This window comes from Argopecten irradians, unplaced genomic scaffold, assembly GCF_041381155.1.
Source record: "Argopecten irradians isolate NY unplaced genomic scaffold, Ai_NY scaffold_0106, whole genome shotgun sequence".
Classification (NCBI taxonomy): Eukaryota; Metazoa; Mollusca; class Bivalvia; order Pectinida; family Pectinidae; genus Argopecten; species Argopecten irradians.
In genome coordinates, this window is record NW_027187573.1 from 27,851 (window position 1) to 47,293 (window position 19,443).

At 37.1% G+C, this 19,443-nt stretch overlaps 1 long non-coding RNA gene and 1 pseudogene across 2 annotated transcripts; one reads left to right on the forward strand and one right to left on the reverse strand.

Annotated features, from left to right (window-relative positions):
- The first annotated feature begins 300 nt into the window (after positions 1-300).
- Positions 301-1,446, forward strand: LOC138311767 (uncharacterized; annotated as a pseudogene).
- Positions 1,447-2,126: 680 nt separating this feature from the next.
- On the reverse strand, positions 2,127-17,390 carry LOC138311768 (uncharacterized). 2 transcript variants are annotated; one of them, XR_011206739.1, is made up of 3 exons: positions 17,070-17,390; positions 9,550-9,710; positions 2,127-3,887 (listed from the first exon to the last, which is right to left on the reverse strand). It is a non-coding gene; the product is annotated as an uncharacterized lncRNA (long non-coding RNA). The 2 variants fall into 2 exon arrangements; XR_011206738.1 differs by lacking the exon at positions 17,070-17,390 and adding an exon at positions 15,487-15,582.
- Between the last annotated feature and the right edge of the window lie 2,053 nt (positions 17,391-19,443).

Consider the following 19,443-nt stretch of genomic DNA (forward strand, 5'->3'; position numbering starts at 1 on the left):
AATACTAAAGATGTTCAATGTTGATATGATTTGGGGCCAGGTAAGGGTCAAATCATATTTTAAGCTTCGCGTCATAACTGTTATATTAATTATATAATTGGTAGATACATTGCAATTTAAAACATTCAAAATACACACAAGCTCCAAACATATATTGTATTTAATGTATAGTTTCATATCATTTTGCTAATTATATATAAGCTTAAAAACTCCACCCCTTATCAGTCAGGGGCCCTCTATATAATTGTACACATTTGGCGCGTTTTTATCAGTGAGGATTAATTAAGTCTACAATTCATGATGGCAACACGAAAAAACAAATACGGTAGAGAATATCATAATGGAACAGGAATTAGCCAAGATCTCCGCAGCCTTATTATTCAAGAAATAATTGAACTTGGTGGCAATAGTCAGTCTGGAAATGTTCCTCGTGGAATCTACGTGAAAGTGGTGAACACGTTCAGGGTTGACGAAAAAAGCGTTCGGACATTTTGGAAAAAAATATATATCTGAAGGAAGCATGTCTGAGACTGCTCGACATAAAGCTGGGAATCCAAAACTTAATGGAGCGGACGTTCAACTTGTAAGTTTTTTAAAACGCAATACACCTTCAGTTACAGGAAATAAGATTAAAAGGAATTTGTGTAAATATTCTCCTGTGTCGGGAAATGTTCATAACAGCACGATATACAGGGCAATGTCGCGAGAATTGGATTTAACGTACAAACGTATAAACCGCCCATCGTGTGACCGATTTACACAATATAATATGCAGTACACTCAGGCTTTTATTGACTTTTGTCAAACTAAACGAGCTGATCAAATAAAATTCATGGACGAGAGTGGATTCAAACTAACAACAACAAATCCAGCGTATGGTCATTCCAAGAAAGGACAGGCGTGTGTAGAAATAGGGAAATATCGTCCGGGTACAAACCTCACTCTTAATTTACTTGTTGGATTAAATGGTGTATTGTATTTTAATTTTGTAAATGGTGCTTCAAATATGAACACATATTTGAATTTCTGGGGTGAAGCAAGCGCGTGCCAAGATAATATGGGATGTCCACTATTTAAACCAGGAGACGTCGTGATAGTTGACAATTGTAGTATACATCATAACCATGCAGAGAGAGTGTTGCGTCAATATTTTAGTATGCAGGGAGTCCAATACACATTTCTCCCAGTATACTCGCCAAATTTCAATCCTGTGGAAAACTGCTTTGCTAAAATAAAAAACATTTTTACTCAAGAGAGGTTTCAGGACCTAGCTGGAATAAACTTAAAACTTGCTATAGTAAAAGCCATCGAAGAAGTGAGCGAGACGGACATACGGGGGTTTTACCGGCACACAGGATGCTTTTTGAATGTGTAACCAGGTAAGTCCCGCCCCCAGTTAGATTGTCGCTGCTAATAAACTCCGCCCACAGTTTGACTGACACTATTACCGAGCCGATAAACGTGCTTACGACTGGTTGAAACTATTCACGTGATTTGTGGTTTGAACGATCGGAAAGCCCATTCCGGACGCTTGAACGCATTTCACTGTAAAGCTTAAATTTAAAAAAAAAAACATTTTGGGGCCTGCCCCTAGGGGTCGGACCTATCTCATTTATATAAAATATGATTGTCCTTCCCCAATGATGTTTCACACCAAATATGGATGTAATCCACTCAAGTGTTAAGGAAGAGTAGGCTTTTGTATAAATAGTCTTACGCATGACGCACGACGACGGACAAAACATGATGACAATCAACTTAATATTGAATATTGCTAGGTGGGTCCCATTTAGTAAAACAGACTGAAGTTAGCAGACACTGTAACGTCGTTGCCGAGGACGTCATGTGACTATCGTAACTACGTAACGTCTGTCTAAACTCTTCCGAGAACTCTGATTTCCGTTCGGCAATAATCGTAACTTCTATGGCGACCAGTTTAAAACGAAGGCATGTTTACAAGTATCGACATTTAACAACTGCCGTACCAAAGCTATTAAGAAATCATTATAAATATTCTTTGATATATTATAATTTCAAATACATCTACAAATACTAACTTGAATTTTTGTTGATAGTTAAGTATAGTGTGGCTTTAATAGAATTTCCCCTATTGGGCACAGCCTCTTCAAGTTTGCAAGATATATACACAACTGTCATGTGCATGACAATGTCAAAATGAACTCAATATCTAGGCTTTTGTAAAGTCGAATACAGTAAAACAAATGCTCCTTGTACCTATGACATACTAATTTGGTGGCAGCAATATATTCCTAACCTTTTTTTTTTTAAATGAAATGTACATTTTTTCGCATATTTTGCCAAAATTCGCGAGCTAAAAAACCAAAATTTACAAGTCAACAGTAATACATATTAAGTGGCAAAGATGCATACACACATTTTATCTTCTTAGTTATGTTCAAGATATATAGTATGAAAGGAATACAAATATCACTAGTTTAAATAGGTGATATGACCTTAATAGAGACATTTCATTTCAGCAATTGTTACATGAAAAGACCTTTAAACTCGAAGCAATGCATACTTGCTCCACGGTCCATACCAAATATTGGTACCCTACTCAACTTTATCCTTCGATAAAACCACCAGAAAGATACTTTAATCCGTAAGTAAATTAAATTGGAAAAAAGTTTATGCTTTATTGTAATAGGATGGAAAAACATACATACATGTATATGTATATACAAGTTTAGTAAAAAAAAAGTCTGGTGTTGTTACCTTTTACAGTTTTTGCACTGGTTAAAACCCTGAAATATTTTTAACTATCGTTTTTAAGGCTTAATCAATTAATTCTATAAAATCTCATAATCATGTAATGAAAACACCATTTGTACAAAAAATGTGTACATGTCAAAAACGTTCTGTTTGCAAATCTACTGAATCCTTACACCAATTAACATTCCTTTGTTCTGTGATTTTTCATTACAGCATATTATGTCTAAATATATCGACCAATCATAATACAGAGAAGGAATCCCCGACAAAAGAAAACAGTTGTGTAGTGGATATTTAAAGGCAATTGGTCTATATTACCAACGTTGGGGGTTTGATGTGCGCCAATGATATCATTTCCAATTATTTTTTGTCATTTGAAGACTGAAATGTACAATATGTACGCTGTACTCACACCCGAGCCAAAGTCACAAATGTTAAACAAATGCAATACATAACCACAGAAGTGTTGATGAAATTGGTTTTTGGACAGGAGCATACACCTAGTAAAGTAAACATACTACTGTAAGTAACGTGTCACTTCACACACATTTCACTACCATGGTCTTTTTTGGCATATCACAGAAAAACCATATATTTCCTATATATATGTGCAAATTTTAATGTTCTCTTAAACTGATTTGTCCCTTTAATACTAAAACGTTGGAACCTTGTACATGAATCCAGTATATCATTTTAACTATATAGCTTCATTTGACTTGGTAATGATTAATTACAGAAGGAAGGAATTTTAATTGGTTTCTGGATTCTGTAGATTTTCACTAACAACACTCTTTGACATATACAAATGTTATGTACAAATAACTCTACTACTAATATAACAATAGGATTTTGACACATAATTTCACGGTACTTATTTTGTTGTCGAAAAACGTGCTACAACTAACATAACATAATTGTATCAGTCTATTTTCTGATAATGTTATTTCCTGCATGGCACAGTTTGGTTATATGCAATAGTGACAAGTAAAAACATCACATCGGTTAAGTTACTGGATGTCAGGCCAATAATGCCAGTTTTCAAATGCTTTTTTACAGGAGCTGTGTATGTTTTCAGTATTTCCTGCAAAGTCTTGTGTCACACATGGTTCATTGCATTCTTCTGTCACACATGGTTCATTTCATGTCAAAGCGTCCTGGAAAATAAATTAATTTATATAATAAGATGAGACTCTAACAGAACTAACTTCTTTTAAAAAAATATCTGGTCTAAAAATGAATGTAGACAAAACTGAAATAATTTGGATTGGTAGTATGAAATACAGTAACGAAAGGATGCTTCCGGAATTCAATTTTAATTGGGGAAAAACTAAATTTACGCTACTTGGTATTGACTTTGATATAAATCTGGATAATATACCAAAACTAAATTTTGACAAAAAAATTGTTAAACTGAAAAGTCTGATCAGCACCTGGAAAAAAGGAAACTGACTCCTATTGGTAAAGTCCATATCATAAAATCACTAATGGTTTCTCAATTTAACCACTTATTCATATCTCTTCCCAACCCAAGTGAAAAGGTTATAAAAGAAATAAATACAATTTTATTTGAATTTTTATGGGATAGTAAAACAGACAAAGTTAAAAGAGCCAATATCGTTCAAGAATATTTTAATGGTGGCTTGAAAATGGTAAATTTAAATGCTTTTATTAATTCCCTTAAATTAGGTTGGATCAGGAGATTATTCACCTGGGAAGGGAAATGGAAATCTATTTTAAAGGAACACATTGATTTTGATTTACTATTAAATGTTGGTGGTGAATATATTTTAAAATGTGTTAACCTTTGTACAAATGATTTTTGGAAAGATACTTTTAAAGCCTGGTATAAATTGAACAGTTCCAAAGAAGTTAAAGATTTACAAAATAAATCCTTCTTAACAGAAAGTATCTGGGATAACAAAAATATAATTGTTGATGGTAAACCTGTTTTCTACAGGGCTTGGTATAGATTAGGAGTTCACACAATTGCTGATCTTCTGAAATATCAAATAAACATAAATTTTTACTCTTTTGAAGAATTTTTACAAAAATATGATAATTTACACACCAACTTCCTTCAATTTCAAGGACTAATATCTGCTGTTCGTAAACGTCTGCCTAACCCTCAGCCGCAAAACCTATTACCACTTATACGTTCATATGTTCCCCTAAATATACGGATTTTCTTTTCAAATATGAAAAATTCAAAATTTCTATATGCTATTCTTAATAAGTCAGAAACTGAACCTACAGGTAAGCTGAAATGGCAAGAAGAATTTTTATTAGATGAAGAAGAGTGGAAGCATATTTATAACATTCCTTTTAAAGTAACAAAAAACACTAAACATCAATGGCTTCAGTTTCGTATTTCTCATTATATTCTGACAACCAATTCAAATTATTTAAGTATAGCATAGTAGCTAGCCCTATGTGTACTTTCTGTAATTCAGAGAGAGAAACAATGATTAATTTAATGTGGGAATATCGAGAAGTACAAAATCTATTGCAAAACTTTGAAACTCTTTTAGATGCTCTTTATATTCCTTTTTAAATTAACAAACAATCTTTTCTTCTTGGTCTTAAAACTAACAACATTAATGCATCAGTCGATAATTTTATACTTTTAATCATTAAGCAATACATTTACAGAACAAGGTGTTTTCATAAAACCTTAAATATAAACACATTGGCAAAAAATATAAAAACAAATGTCTATTCATAGACATATTTTTGTACCATAAAGATTCACACATAATTGATTCCCATTTACAAATATGTTAATTAGTCCTAATTTGATTGGCCATAGGTCACTGACCGCTGTAAGCCCCATAGTAGATTTATACGTCTTCTGATTGGTCAAGCCCCTGATTTAGCCCTTGTAAGACAAAGGGAGTCCCCACTATAGAGCCCCATCCATACAGCTTCAGACGCCATCTTTCAAAATTGGGAATATTTCTAAAAATGTCAGCATTTACATACTGTTTTAAAAGGTAGAAGAAATTTAAAACATCCCTCCAACCAACCCCGTCCTTCCAACCTTTATGTGTGAATTTATGGTTGTTTTTATTCTTATTAATATATCTTTGTATTATGCATATTGTAATCCTCATCCTTTGTTTTCGTTTAGGTTACATGTTTGTTGCGTTATTTTCGCTCACCTTCGCTAAAAATTTTCAAGAAATTTAAAATCATATTTCCTTATAATATAAATCTAATAAAATAAACGGCTTCCCCTCTTTATCAAGGGTATGCCAAGATTTAAGAGCCATCCTATGTTCAGTCTTTATTTCATGAAAATTTTGAGCAAACAAAGCTCGAGGTATGGACCAAGAAGCCTTGCTGATTTGAATGTAAACATGTATACATGTAACTTTAATCTTTAGCAGGACAAAAAGAATATTATAATATTCACAGACACATATCAAATGGTCAAAATGATTTTTTGAAAGCAAAATTTATAAAAAGTTGGAGTAAGTGGACACCGTTTATACAATTTGATATATGAACTCTTTTTACGAAAAAAAAAATAAGAACCAAGGATAAATTCTCTACCATTAGATAAAAAATACATCTATTCCACATCTCGACTCTATCCTCCTATACAACTTTTTCCTCTCTAACCTATCTTTCTTAACCTCTTATAAATGTCATGTATGTCTGAACGAATGTGGGTGTATGGAAACCTTTGAATGTATATAATAATTTCAGTAAACTCTTTGGTATATGTGTAAGGGTGTGTGATTGTGTGTGTAAAAGTATAAATGTGAATGTCATGTAAAATTGATACAAATGAAATACTTTTGTTTTTGTATTTATGATGTTAAATTAATTGTCTTTGTCTGTATTGTCTGTAAAAATGAAAATGATTTCAAAAATAAAAAAAATCATAAAACAAGAGGCCCAGAGGGCCTGTATCGCTCACCTGGTTTGTAATGCCAAGTAATGTTCTAAATACAGGTTCATTGTTTCTTTTCTGAAGGAATTCGAATATTTACCTCTAATTCACCTACTGGGCCCTACCCATCCTGCCCCCGGGGGGTCAGAGCCAACATTTATAGAAGTTCTGTTCCCCTTCCCCCATGGATGTTTGTGGCCAAATTTGGTCACAATCCATGCAGAACTCTAGGACAAGTAGCGATTTATAGGATTTACCTCTATTTCCCCTATTGGGCTCCACCCCTCCTGCCCCCGGGGGGTCAGAGCCAACATTTATAGAAGTTCTGTTCCCCTTCCCCCAAGGATGTTTGTGGCCAAATTTGGTCACAATCCATGCAGAACTCTAGGACAAGTAGCGATTTATAGGATTTACCTCTATTTCCCCTATTGGGCCCCGCCCCTCCTGCCCCCGGGGGGTCAGAGCCAAAATTTATACAAGTTCTGTTCCCCTTCCCCCAAGGATGTTTGTGGCCAAATTTGGTTACAATCCATGCAGAACTCTAGGACAAGTAGCGATTTATAGGATTTACCTCTATTTCCCCTATTGGGCCCCTCCCCTCCTGCCCCCGGGGGGTCAGAGCCAACATTTATAGAAGTTCTGTTCCCCTTTCCCCAAGGATGTTTGTGGCCAAATTTGGTCACAATCCATGCAGAACTCTAGGACAAGTAGCGATTTATAGGATTTACCTCTATTTCCCCTATTGGGCCCCCGCCCCTCATGCCCCCGGGGGTCAGAGCCTAACTTTATACAAGTTGTGTTCCCCTACCCCCAAGGACGTTTGTGGCCAAATTTGGTTACAATCCATGCAGAACTCTAGGACAAGTAGCGATTTATAGGATTTACCTGTATTTCCCCTATTGGGCCCCGCCCCTCCTGCCCCCGGGGGGTCAGAACCAAACTTTATACAAGTTCTGTTCCCCTTCCCCCAAGGATGTTTGTGGCCAAATTTGGTTACAATCCATGCAGAACTCTAGGACAAGTAGCGATTTATAGGATTAACCTCTATTTCCCCTATTGGGCCCCGCCCCTCCTGCTCCCGGGGGGTCAGAGCCAAACTTTATACAAGTTCTGTTCCCCTTCCCCCAAGGATGTTTGTGGCCAAATTTGGTTACAATCCATGCAGAACTCTATGACTAGTAGCGATTTAAAGGAAATGTTGACGGACGGACGACGGACGGACGGACGGACGGACGGACGGACGGACGGACGACGGACGCCGCGCCATGACATAAGCTCACCGGCCCTTCGGGCCAGGTGAGCTAAAAATAATAATAAAGTATTGATTATAACGAGAACCATTACAGATACACCCCCCCACCCCCACCCCCCCCAGAAAGGCATGTTGTTCAGCATTCCCTTAGTCCCTATGTATCAATTTTCAACAAAATAGGAAATATCAACAATGTGAGGTCCTAAAAATTTGTGATTCTATGGTGGCCTACATCTTCCCATGACTGCCTTACAGTATCTGCAGTAATGGAAAGGCCGTCTTCTGATTGGTCCAAAGGAACATTATTCAATGAATAGGGAAGTTATCATTATACATTGTATGGTGGCAAGTTCCCTGAATGAAGACGAGAAAATGGTCAACACGGTATAAATATGGAGTTAAAGTTATGGGATAAATATGTTCCCCAACAGGTGACTGTTGTTTATCATGTTTATCTAAACTCTCGTTAGTCAATTTTCAAATTTGTAAAAGACACTCGCTAAAGCTTCTTTCTTTTCAAAATTTTAAAATTAACTTACTCGAGTTTGATAAACAACAGTCACGTGTTGGGGAACCTCTATATTGCAATTTTTTTTTATTCTGAAATAATATAAAGCTCAAACATTTCAATGATGGTAAAAGTGTAAAGTAAGTAACTTGTGTTACTGAAAGATAATATATACTAATGAATCTGATCCTGTTTTTGAGAAATTAAAATTACCATGCGTTGGAGGTGAAGAATCTTTAATTCTCCTTTTGTATATATTAGTATGTTTGCTTGTTGTTTTTGTATCTTTAACAGCTTCCAGGTACTTAAGGATTATTCTCAGTATACGTACCTTTTGGGCTTATGAAGTCATAGACAAACAAGAGGCCCAAAGTGTCTGTATCACTCACCTGGTTTAATTTCTAAGGTCAAGTAATGTTCTGAATACAGGATCATTGTTTCTTTTCTGAAGGAATTCAAAGATTTACCTCTAATTTCCCAAAGGGCCCCACTCTTTCTCCTCACATTGGTAAAGTACAATTTACCGTCGATTAATCCCAACATCAGGTGATTATTACGATATCATTTGATGTGAGTTTCGTGACGTCATAATCACCAGAAGATAGGACTAATCGATGGTAAATTGTACTTTACCCACCTCATTTTGGGATCTTGAAACCCCTGTATTGGAAGAACTCTAGGGACCAAGAGAATCAATATATGAAATTTCAGAGAGAAACTTTCAGTAATTTTTCCAGAAATATTAACAACAAACTTCAATTTTCAAAATCCATGATAGCTACTGTTGGACATCTTGTAGAAAGATCAGTCCAAAACGCAATATGCACATCTAGGATACTACACATGAAATTTGAAACTTTAGTACTTTCAGACAAATAGCGGAAACCTTCTTAAAATATTGTAATCCAAAATGACTCCTTATCAGCCATCTTGTTGACTAATCTGTGCCAAAATGCAATATACACAAGTAGGGCCCCAAAGGAAGCCTACATATGAAATTTGAGACAGATCCTTTCAATACTTTCTGAGAAGTAGCAATAACAAATTTCTAAGTTGGCTGCCTCTTGTTGACTTTCTGGTTCCAAAATGCAATATGCAGAATATGGGTGATGTGGGAAGTTACTTATCCCAAATGTGAAAATAATGATTAGACTTTATTACCTGATCACATAATTTCTTAAAAGCTGTTCTTCAGATCCCTCAAAGAGTCTGGTTTGTCATTTCTGGAGATCCAAGCAAAAAGTTTAGAAATATCAGCAGTGTTGACATGTGATATAATATGGGTATCTGGGAGACTTCCTCGTTGTCTTCAAAGAGGCTGACTGAAATAACAAGGAAAAAATACACATTGTGCAATAAGGTTTTTGAATTGCATTGTCAAACTCAAAATTATAAATAACCCTTTTCATATTAGTCACAAAATAAAAAGAGAACCATGGGCCTTAACATTCAAATCAGGTTTGATACAGAAAGTCACATAGATATGCTTAGACTATTTGGCTCCATGCACCAATCAGCCTCATTTGATGTCATTGAAGACTAATATGAGCGCAATAACGTTTTGTAAAATAATAAAGAGAAAAATGAAAAATTTTATTATCTAGAGAACCACTATAACTGGTTGCATTAACTTGACTTCTCACACTATGAAGAGTACTTTCCATCACATCTGTGAGTTGAGGTGATTCTTGTTATTTAAGTCATTTTGTCATTTTTAGCTCACCTGGCCCGAAGGGCTGGTGAGCTTATGTCATGGCGCGGCGTCCGTCGTCCGTCGGCGTCCGTCTGTCCGTCAACATTTCCTTTAAATCGCTACTTGTCCTAGAGTTCTGCATGGATTGTAACAGAACTTGTATAAATTTTGGCTCTGACCCCCGGGGGCAGGAGGGGCGGGGCCCAATAGGGGAAATAGAGGTAAATCCTATAAATCGCTACTTGTCCTAGAGTTCTGCATGGATTGTAACCAAATTTGGCCACAAACATCCATGGGGGAAGGGGAACAGAACTTGTATAAATTTTGGCTCTGGTCCCCCGGGGGCAGGAGGGGCGGGGCCCAATAGGGGAAATAGAGGTAAATCCTTTAAATCGCTACTTGTCCTAGAGTTCTACATGGAATGTAACCAAATTTGGCCACAAACTTCCTTGGGGGAAGGGGAACAGAACTTGTATAAATTTTGGCTCTGGTCCCCCGGGGGCAGGAGGGGCAGGGTCCAATAGGGGTAATAGAGGTAAATCCTTTAAATCACTAATAGTCATAGAGTTCTGAATGGAATGTAACCAAATTTGGCCACAAACATCCTTGGGGGAAGGGGAACAGAACTTGTATAGATTTTGGCTCTAACCCCCGGGGGCAGGAGGGGCGGGGCCCAATAGGGGAAATAGAGATAAATCCTATAAATCGCTACTTGTCCTAGAGTTCTGCATGGATTGTAACCAAATTTGGCCACAAACATCCTTGGGGGAAGGGGAACAGAACTTGTATAAATTTTGGCTCTGGTTCCCCAGGGGCAGGAGGGGCGGGGCCCAATAGGGGAAATAGAGGTAAATCCTTTAAGTCGCTACTTGTCCTAGAGTTCTGCATGGATTGTAACCAAATTTGGCCACAAACATCCTTGGGGGAAGGGGAACAGAACTTGTATAAATTTTGGCTCTGACCCCCCGGGGGCAGGAGGGGCGGGGCCCAATAGGGGAAATAGAGGTAAATCCTTTAAATAGCTACTAGTCATAGAGTTCTGCATAGATTGTAACCAAATTTGGCCACAAACATCCTTGGGGGAAGGGGAACAGAACTTGTATAAATTTTGGCTCTGACCCTCTGGGGGCAGGAGGGGTGGGGCCCAATAGGGGATTTAGAGGTTAATAAATTCCTTCAGAAAAGAAACAATGAACCTGTGTTCAGAACATTACTTGGCATTACAAACCAGGTGAGCGATACAGGCCCTCTGGGCCTCTTGTTTGTTCGCCCATTAATCCCCTGGGGTTATTTTGGTCCAGTTTGACTATATGTTAAATTTCATTTTACCATGTTCGACATATTTCCTATGGAATTTGAACAAATCATGCATATTGATATGCTTTCCCTATTATAATAAATAATATCCACAGAGAATAAAATATGAGAGATCCCAGGACCATAAAATCCACATTTTTAGGTCATCTGACCCAAAGGGTCAGGATGACCTATAGTCATCATGCACCGTCCGTCGTCGTCCGCCATGCGCCGAGCGCCGTGCGCCGTGCGTAAACTTTTCATTCAAACAACTTCTTCTCAATAACCGTAAGGCCCACAGTACTCATATTTGGCCTGTAGCATACTTGGATAAAGGGCTATCAAAGTTGTGAAAATAAATGACCTTGGCCTGCTTTCAAGGTCACAGGGGTCAAATAGGCTAAAACCTTTGAACGACTTCTTCTAACTAACCAAAAGGTCCAGGGTACTCATATTTGGCCTGTAGCATGCTGGGATGAAGGGCTACAAAAGTTGTGAAAATTAGTGACCTTGACGTACTGTCAAGGTCACCAGGGGTCAAATAGGCTAAAATTTTTGAACGACTTCTTCTAACTAACCGAAAGGTCCAGGGTGCTCATATTTGGCCTGTAGCATGCTGGGATGAAGGGCTACAAAAGTTGTGAAAATTAGTGACCTTGACGTACTGTCAAGGTCACCAGGGGTCAAATAGGCTAAAATCTTTGAACAACTTCTTCTAACTAACTGAAAGGTCCAGGGTACTCATATTTGGCCTGTAGCATGCTGGGATAAAGGGCTACCAAAGTTGTGAAAATAAATGACCTTGACCTATTGTCAAGGTCACCGGGGGTCAAATAGGCTAAAATCTTTTAACGTATTCTTCTAACTAACCGAAAGGTCCAGGGTACTCATATTTGGCCTGTAGCATGCTGGTATGAAGGGCTACCAAAGTTGTGAAAATAAATGACCTTGACCTACTTTCAAGGTCAAAGGGGTCAAATAGGCTGAAATCTTTGAACGACTTCTTCTAACCAACCAAAAGGTCCAGGGTACTCATATTTAGCCAGTAGCATGCTGGGATGAAGGGCTACAAAATTTGTGAAAATTAATGACCTTGACGTATTGTCAAGGTCACGGGGGGTCAAATAGGCTAAAATCTTTGAACGACTTCTTTTAACTAACCAAAAGGTCCAGGGTACTCATATTTGGACTGTAGCATGCTGGGATGAAGGGCTACAAAAGTTGTGAAACTTAATGACCTTGAAATATTGTCAAGGTTACCGAGGGTCAAACAGGCTAAAATCTTTGAACGACTTCTTTTAACTAACCGAAAGATCCAGGGTACTCATATTTGGCCTATAACATGCTGGGATGAAGGGCTACCAAAGTTGTGAAAATGAATGACCTTGACCTACTTTGAAGGTCACAGGGGTCAAATAGGCTAAAATCTTTGAACGATTTTTGTTAACTAACCCAAAAGTCCAGGGTACTCATATTTTGCTGGTGGCATGCTGGGATGAAGGGTTACCATAGTTATAAAAATGAATGACCCTGACCTTCTTTCAAGGTCACAGGGGTCAATTAAGCTAAAATCTTTTAACTACACCTTTTAATTAGCCAAAAGGTCCAGGGTATTCATATTTAGTCAATGCTGAGATAAAGGGCTATCAAAGTTGTGGAAATGAATAACCTTGACCTACTTTCAAGGTTACGAGAGTCAAATATTCCAAAATCTTGAATTTTGAACTTCTTTTCAAGTTCTAGCAGTGTGATTAAGCTGAAACCTGCATGAAATGATCCTGACATGGTCCCGACCAAGTGTTGTTATATTTTATGTTGATCCAAAATCCAAGATGGCTGCCACAGATGATCCAAGATGGCTGCCACAGATGCCATCTTGAAAACACATTTGAACTTCTTCTCAAGTTCTACCAGTGCAATTTAACTGAAACTTGAAACATGAAATGCGACTGATATGATCTTGTCAAAGTGTTGTTATATCTCTGGTTGATCCCAGATTGGAGATGGCTACCATGAAACCATATCTAATTATTTTCCTATACAGCTATTGCCAAGATAGTCAGATGACCGTTAAGGCCCTTGGGCCTCTTGTTTGTAAAGGACCTTAGCTTAATTAGACCAGTCAATTTTTAAACAGTATTGAATTTCATCATATCTGTGAGTTCATAAGAAGAGTTTTGAAAATTTATTCAATTTTATCCCCTTTGGCCCATCTCACAGCTCCATGGGGGTTTGAACCAACTACAGTAATTCAAAATATTGATTGGCTTTTTCTTTATAGAAGGTTTTAGTGAAGTTTAGTGATTTTGCCTCAGTACCTTTGGAGGAGAAGTCGAAACTGTAAATTGTTTACAGACACACAACGGACAACGGATGACCACAAACAAAAGTGATTGTCGACTCAGGCCTACCAATTGCAAGGGTTGCAATATCTTTGACCACTTGACAGATCCATGTTTGATTCTTTTTCTCCCATACTAAGTAGATAAAATATGAAATTTTCATGGCTTTCTAGCTTTTTCATTACGCCATTTTAACAAGAATGTCGTTTAGGTATCAAAATATATGACATCGACAATGCACATCGCATGCTTTGATGACGTCACGTAATTGTCTAGTTATCTTCTTCCAATCAACCATGGGATATCCTTGTGATTTATGCATGGGAGAAATATTTATTCATTATAGATGCAAAATCTCTTGCCATTCATACTCCCATAATAGCCAACTGAATACAGTCCGATACTCATTCAATCCTGAAAGTTCACGAACTGTTTCAGATTTTGAATTCAAAGCATTCAAATGTGTCTTCAGTGGTGAATGAGCTAAAAGTCACTTAAGCATTGAACATCTAGCGCTTCATGTTGAATTTGCCTTTGGCCAGTTTCCATTCATATTGGCTATGAACGCAAACTGAAAGACGTTAAATGCTTATATTACATTTGGTTACAATTTATGATGAAATCCCAAGGAATTTTGCATCTTTAATGAAATAATCATTGGTTATTGTCATGGATGGAACAGCGATTTGAACTGCCGCCTTCCATGATCGCTGGCACGGCAATTGTGACGTCACAATGATAATGACGTCATGATTAGCGCTTGAAGTTCATTGTCTATATATGACTGCCAACTGCGTTTGGTAAGGTTACATAGTGGGACTGCAGTGAAAATGTAAATATATGGTAATGAACTTCACTTATCTGACTAAACACTGTTCTGTATATTTGTAAATGCTGTACACAGTGATATGGACATATTTTAACTTTAATTTGCATTAAGAAGGTCCTCCCCTAGAGTCAGTAGCTTCAGACCAGTAACTAGCTTAGGCCTATAGAGCATAGTGTGCCTCAGCAGGAATCAAACCTGTGACCTCCGCCATGCGTACTGGTTGTTTCTCTACTGACTGAGCTAAAGGAAATTTCCTCCTAGTGAAAAGCTAAAAAGCAACTCTAACCTGTATCTCTACATGCCTATTTACATTTAAAACGTGTTATACTACTTAACAATTTCCCCTTTGAAATGTGTTCACCCTAAAACACACACCAATCCAGGTTATCTCTCTCTTCTTACATCCAATTTGAGTGTTCTACAGCACCCCATGTAACAATGCCAGTTGGGATCAAACCCTGAGCTTAACGGTGGTCTGCTACACTACTAGAACGAAATAGTAACCGGCTTAATATACCTTTTTGTCAGATACAAAATGGTGCCTATGTGCCCTAGTGGAGCACTGTCTGACAATCAATTGGGCAATTTCCAATACATTTTGTATAGATTTCCAATTATTTTATGTGTATATATATATGCACATATATTAATTTTGTACTAAACAAGCATATTGATCATGATTTAATGATATCTACATAACTGATTACAAGATGTCATGTTCACAATTTGTAGACTTGCTGTATGATTTTCCTTTATAACATGTGAACCAAATGATGTCTGGCTGTGAACTTGATATATGTACACTATAACTAAATCTACTACTAGCCTTGGGTACTTAAGAAAGAACCTGTATTGGTATGTGTACATAGATGAACAATGAAACAACTGATGTGCCCTTCAGTCATGTTAAAATAAATTATATATAAAATTTAACATACCCTGCCTTCACTTTAATTTGTTCATGTGACGAAGATAGGCCAGAAACTATCCATCCATCGTCCAGAACTCCATGTGCATACATTGTTGTCTAAAAAATATATTATTGCAGACAGTGGGTAAGTCCTGTAAGTAAAGAATTAAAAACAAGTGCTCATGTTCAATCCATATATAAAGGAGAATTCGAAGAAATAGAACTGCCTCCAACACATAGATTTTAAGTTTGATTAAATAAAAATAAATGGACAATTTAGTAAGGCTAACTCTGTTATAATAATTACAAGGTTCTACAAAGCAAAATTCAGTAAATCACGGATATAAGGAACTTCTATGGACCAATTAAATATTTCTGTTGTAATTATAAGCATAGTTCGCTATTCTATTACAGACAACAATGAATTTGCTATAAGTGTGTTCATTACATGTTTTACTGTGTGACCAAACCTAATGTTGTACATTTTTTATTGACCTAATTTCAATTAATACTGTGAATATTCCAAAATGTATATCTATAGGTTTATTAATTAACCACTTTCATATTGGTAACAATGTGAAATTTGAGACAGATCCCTTCAGTACTTTTAAGAAATAGCGGTCACATACTTCAATTATCAAAGTTCAAGATGACGGCCTATCGGCCATCTTGTTCATCGATCAGTCCCAAAATGCAATATGCACAACTAGGGCCTTAGGGGAACCTGTACATGAAATTTTAGACAGATCCCTTCAGTGCTTTCTGAGAAATAGTGGTAGCAAACTTCAACTACCGAAATTCAAGATGGCGGTCTGTCGGACATCTTGTTCACATATAGGTCCAAAAATGCAATATTCACAATGCAACTAGGGCCCTTGGAGAACCAACATAAGAAAATTTGAGACAGATTCCTTCAGTACTTTCTGAGAAATAGCAGTAACAAAACTTTAACTACCAAAATCCAAGATGGCGGCCAGTTGGCCATCTTTGTAACTGATCGTTCCCAAAATGTAATATGCACATCTAGGGCCATAGGGGAACCTACATGTAAATTTAGAGACATATCCCTTCAGTACTTTCTGAGAAATAGCGGTAACAAACTTTCACAATCAAAATCCAAGATGGTTGCCTGGCAGCCATCATGTTGACCGATCATTTCCAAAATGCATTATGCACAACGAGGGCCCTAGAGAAACATACATATGAAATTTGAGACAGATCCCTTCAGTCCTTTCTGAGAAATAGCAGTACAAGAATTGTTAACGGACGGACGAAAGGACGACGGACCACGGATCCCCGGACGAAAGGCAATTTGAATGATGATGGTGGGCTAAAAATGTAACAAATGGGACGCTAGGTTTAAAAGGAAACCAAAATGTAAGTTGTGGACGAAATTAATCTCACAAAATGTCATCCATACATTTATTCTTTCTGTACTCATGGCACATGAATCTGTCACTGTAAACTTGCAAATGCTTTTCATCCCTTGAGATGCATTGGTGAATATGACAAATACCCTGATACAGATGCAGTGATCTTTTTAGCATTTATTCTTTCAGCAAGTGTTTATTTATATACTGTGTGTGTATGTGTATATATCCAGAGGCTTACACAATTAATAGTTGGGTGGCCATCGCTCTACTTGTCGCAGCGGAATTGCCAGGAAAAGTACTAAGCATCCTGTGCCAGAGTTACTTTGCCTGTGCACTGTAATAATGCTCCAGCGTACTCCACACTGTGCCAGCTTCTTCCTCGTTCCTTCACTCTTAGTTTCTATGACGGCGGCAATTCTGTCACCACAAGTGAAATGTGGACCTTTGACACTGAAAATATAAATATGAAACAGTTACCTATGTAATATAAGCTTTCGTTCTTGCTCTTCGATCAATTCCATTGGCTTTAACTGGAAATAAGAGAAAACTAGCAACTACAGGCCTAAGCCTTTATGTAATAAACATTACCCTAAATAATCCAGTCTTATATATATGGATGATGATACAGACTTGATGTGAAATGTATAAGATACGCATAATTTGATATGCATAATTACATGATAAGAATTATTGGTGTAATCTAATCGATCATATTAAAGCCTTGAAATGACTGAGATTTATGCACATGTAAACTATACACACATAATATAGATTACAATATGATATATATCATAGCTAAATATAGATATATGTTTGTTTGTTTGTTTGAGTTTTACGGCCCATGATCCAGACTGAATATAAACAATGATTAGGTACTCTACAGGCCCTTACTGGTCAGCGACCATTTCTCAACAAGTACCAATTCTCTCCATCGCATCTGTATGATCTGTACGATTAGCCTGTCATGCAAATTTACATTGATAAATTAATACGAGTGTAACAAAATATTGGACTATCGATATATTGTGATTGTCTATTCGATTAATCAATGGAAAATTCAACAAGTCGATAACAATAGCTGAAAGTGTGCTAATAAGCTTTCAATAGTTTTAATAGTCAGATATTTTCATGTAGCTAGATGAACTCAGAGATTTGGTAGTCTTCCAGTAACAGGTTAACAGTGTAACAATCACGATAAAATGCATACAATCAAACAGGGAACACGGTTGCCGATACTGCTCTCAATCATGATCTATCGCAATAGTGCTTTCCCCAATAGCATTATATTGCAATCGTTAAAATGATAGGCGATAGTAGTCACTCCCATAAATTAACAGGTTCCATCTCAGTAACAGTTTTGCAATTGAGTAACATGCTGATGTAACCCTGTGAATACTATCTGCAATATACCGCTCGACTAGAGAGTACTTCTCTTTAGCTCAATCTGTTGAGCATCAGACTAGTAACCCTGAGGTCCCGAGTTCAAATCGTGGCAGAGGCATTGGCCGTCAGCTGGCCTTGGCATATGGTTACATACAGAGATGGGGAAAGAGTGTATTGTAACGGGTTGTACAAATGTGTTTTCATATCTGGGTAACTGTTACTCAAATGCAGGATTATATCCATATGCATATGCAGGATTGTGCCCAACCTGAGAAAAGTAATCTTCTAATAGAAGACACTCTAGATCTTCTTCTGTGGCTTTCACGACGCCGTCAATATAATGACGATTAAGTCGAGGTTGATATCAAGGCGTGCAAGACTGTGAATGAAATTAATTGGCGATTTTTTTTATTAATAAAGATAAAAGATCTGTGCAAAACCAAGGATGCACGAGAACTTCAATGGTTACTTGAGAAATGATGTGCCTTGAAGTCCTTGAGTGTGGTGCAGTGTACCATGCTATTTCCACTAAAAAAATCTGCAAATTTGTGTGCACGTATTGACAAGAAGGTCTACACATGCGATGACGAGAATGGAAATACAGTTGCTAGTAGACTAAAGGTTACACCCTTTTGCACACGGAGTGCACAAGGTTTAGACTACAGGTAGACACGGAGTGCACAAGATTTGGACTACAGGTAGACACAGAGTGCACAAGATTTAGACTACAGGTAGACATGGAGTGCACTACGTGTGATCACAGTGTCCACGACGAGTGGACATGGTGTCCAGGTACATTCAGACCTAGACAGACATGGTGATACGCTACAGCTAGGGATCAGGGGAAGAATACATTCTTAAATTTGAAATAATACATAATTAAAATTTTTTAGTGTTTAATTTTTTTGATTACAATATCTAATAAGTAAGTGTACAGTACATATAACTATACGGTATTTTTCTTAGTAAATATATCTCTGCTACATAAATAAAACCTTTTCACTGCAAAAGTAACAAAGATTAATTTATTTTCATTAAGTAAATGTCTACTAGTGGGCGACACCTGAAGGAATGTCGCAGATGAAATGAAGAGAATTGCGAACGGGATTTAACTCTAGCTTAGAGAGCAATTTCACTAGCTCAGGAAATAATATCCCACATTTTAAAGTCATTTTACGATTTAAGTCTATTTCACCCTTGTGACTGTGACCTTGAATGAAAGTCAAGGT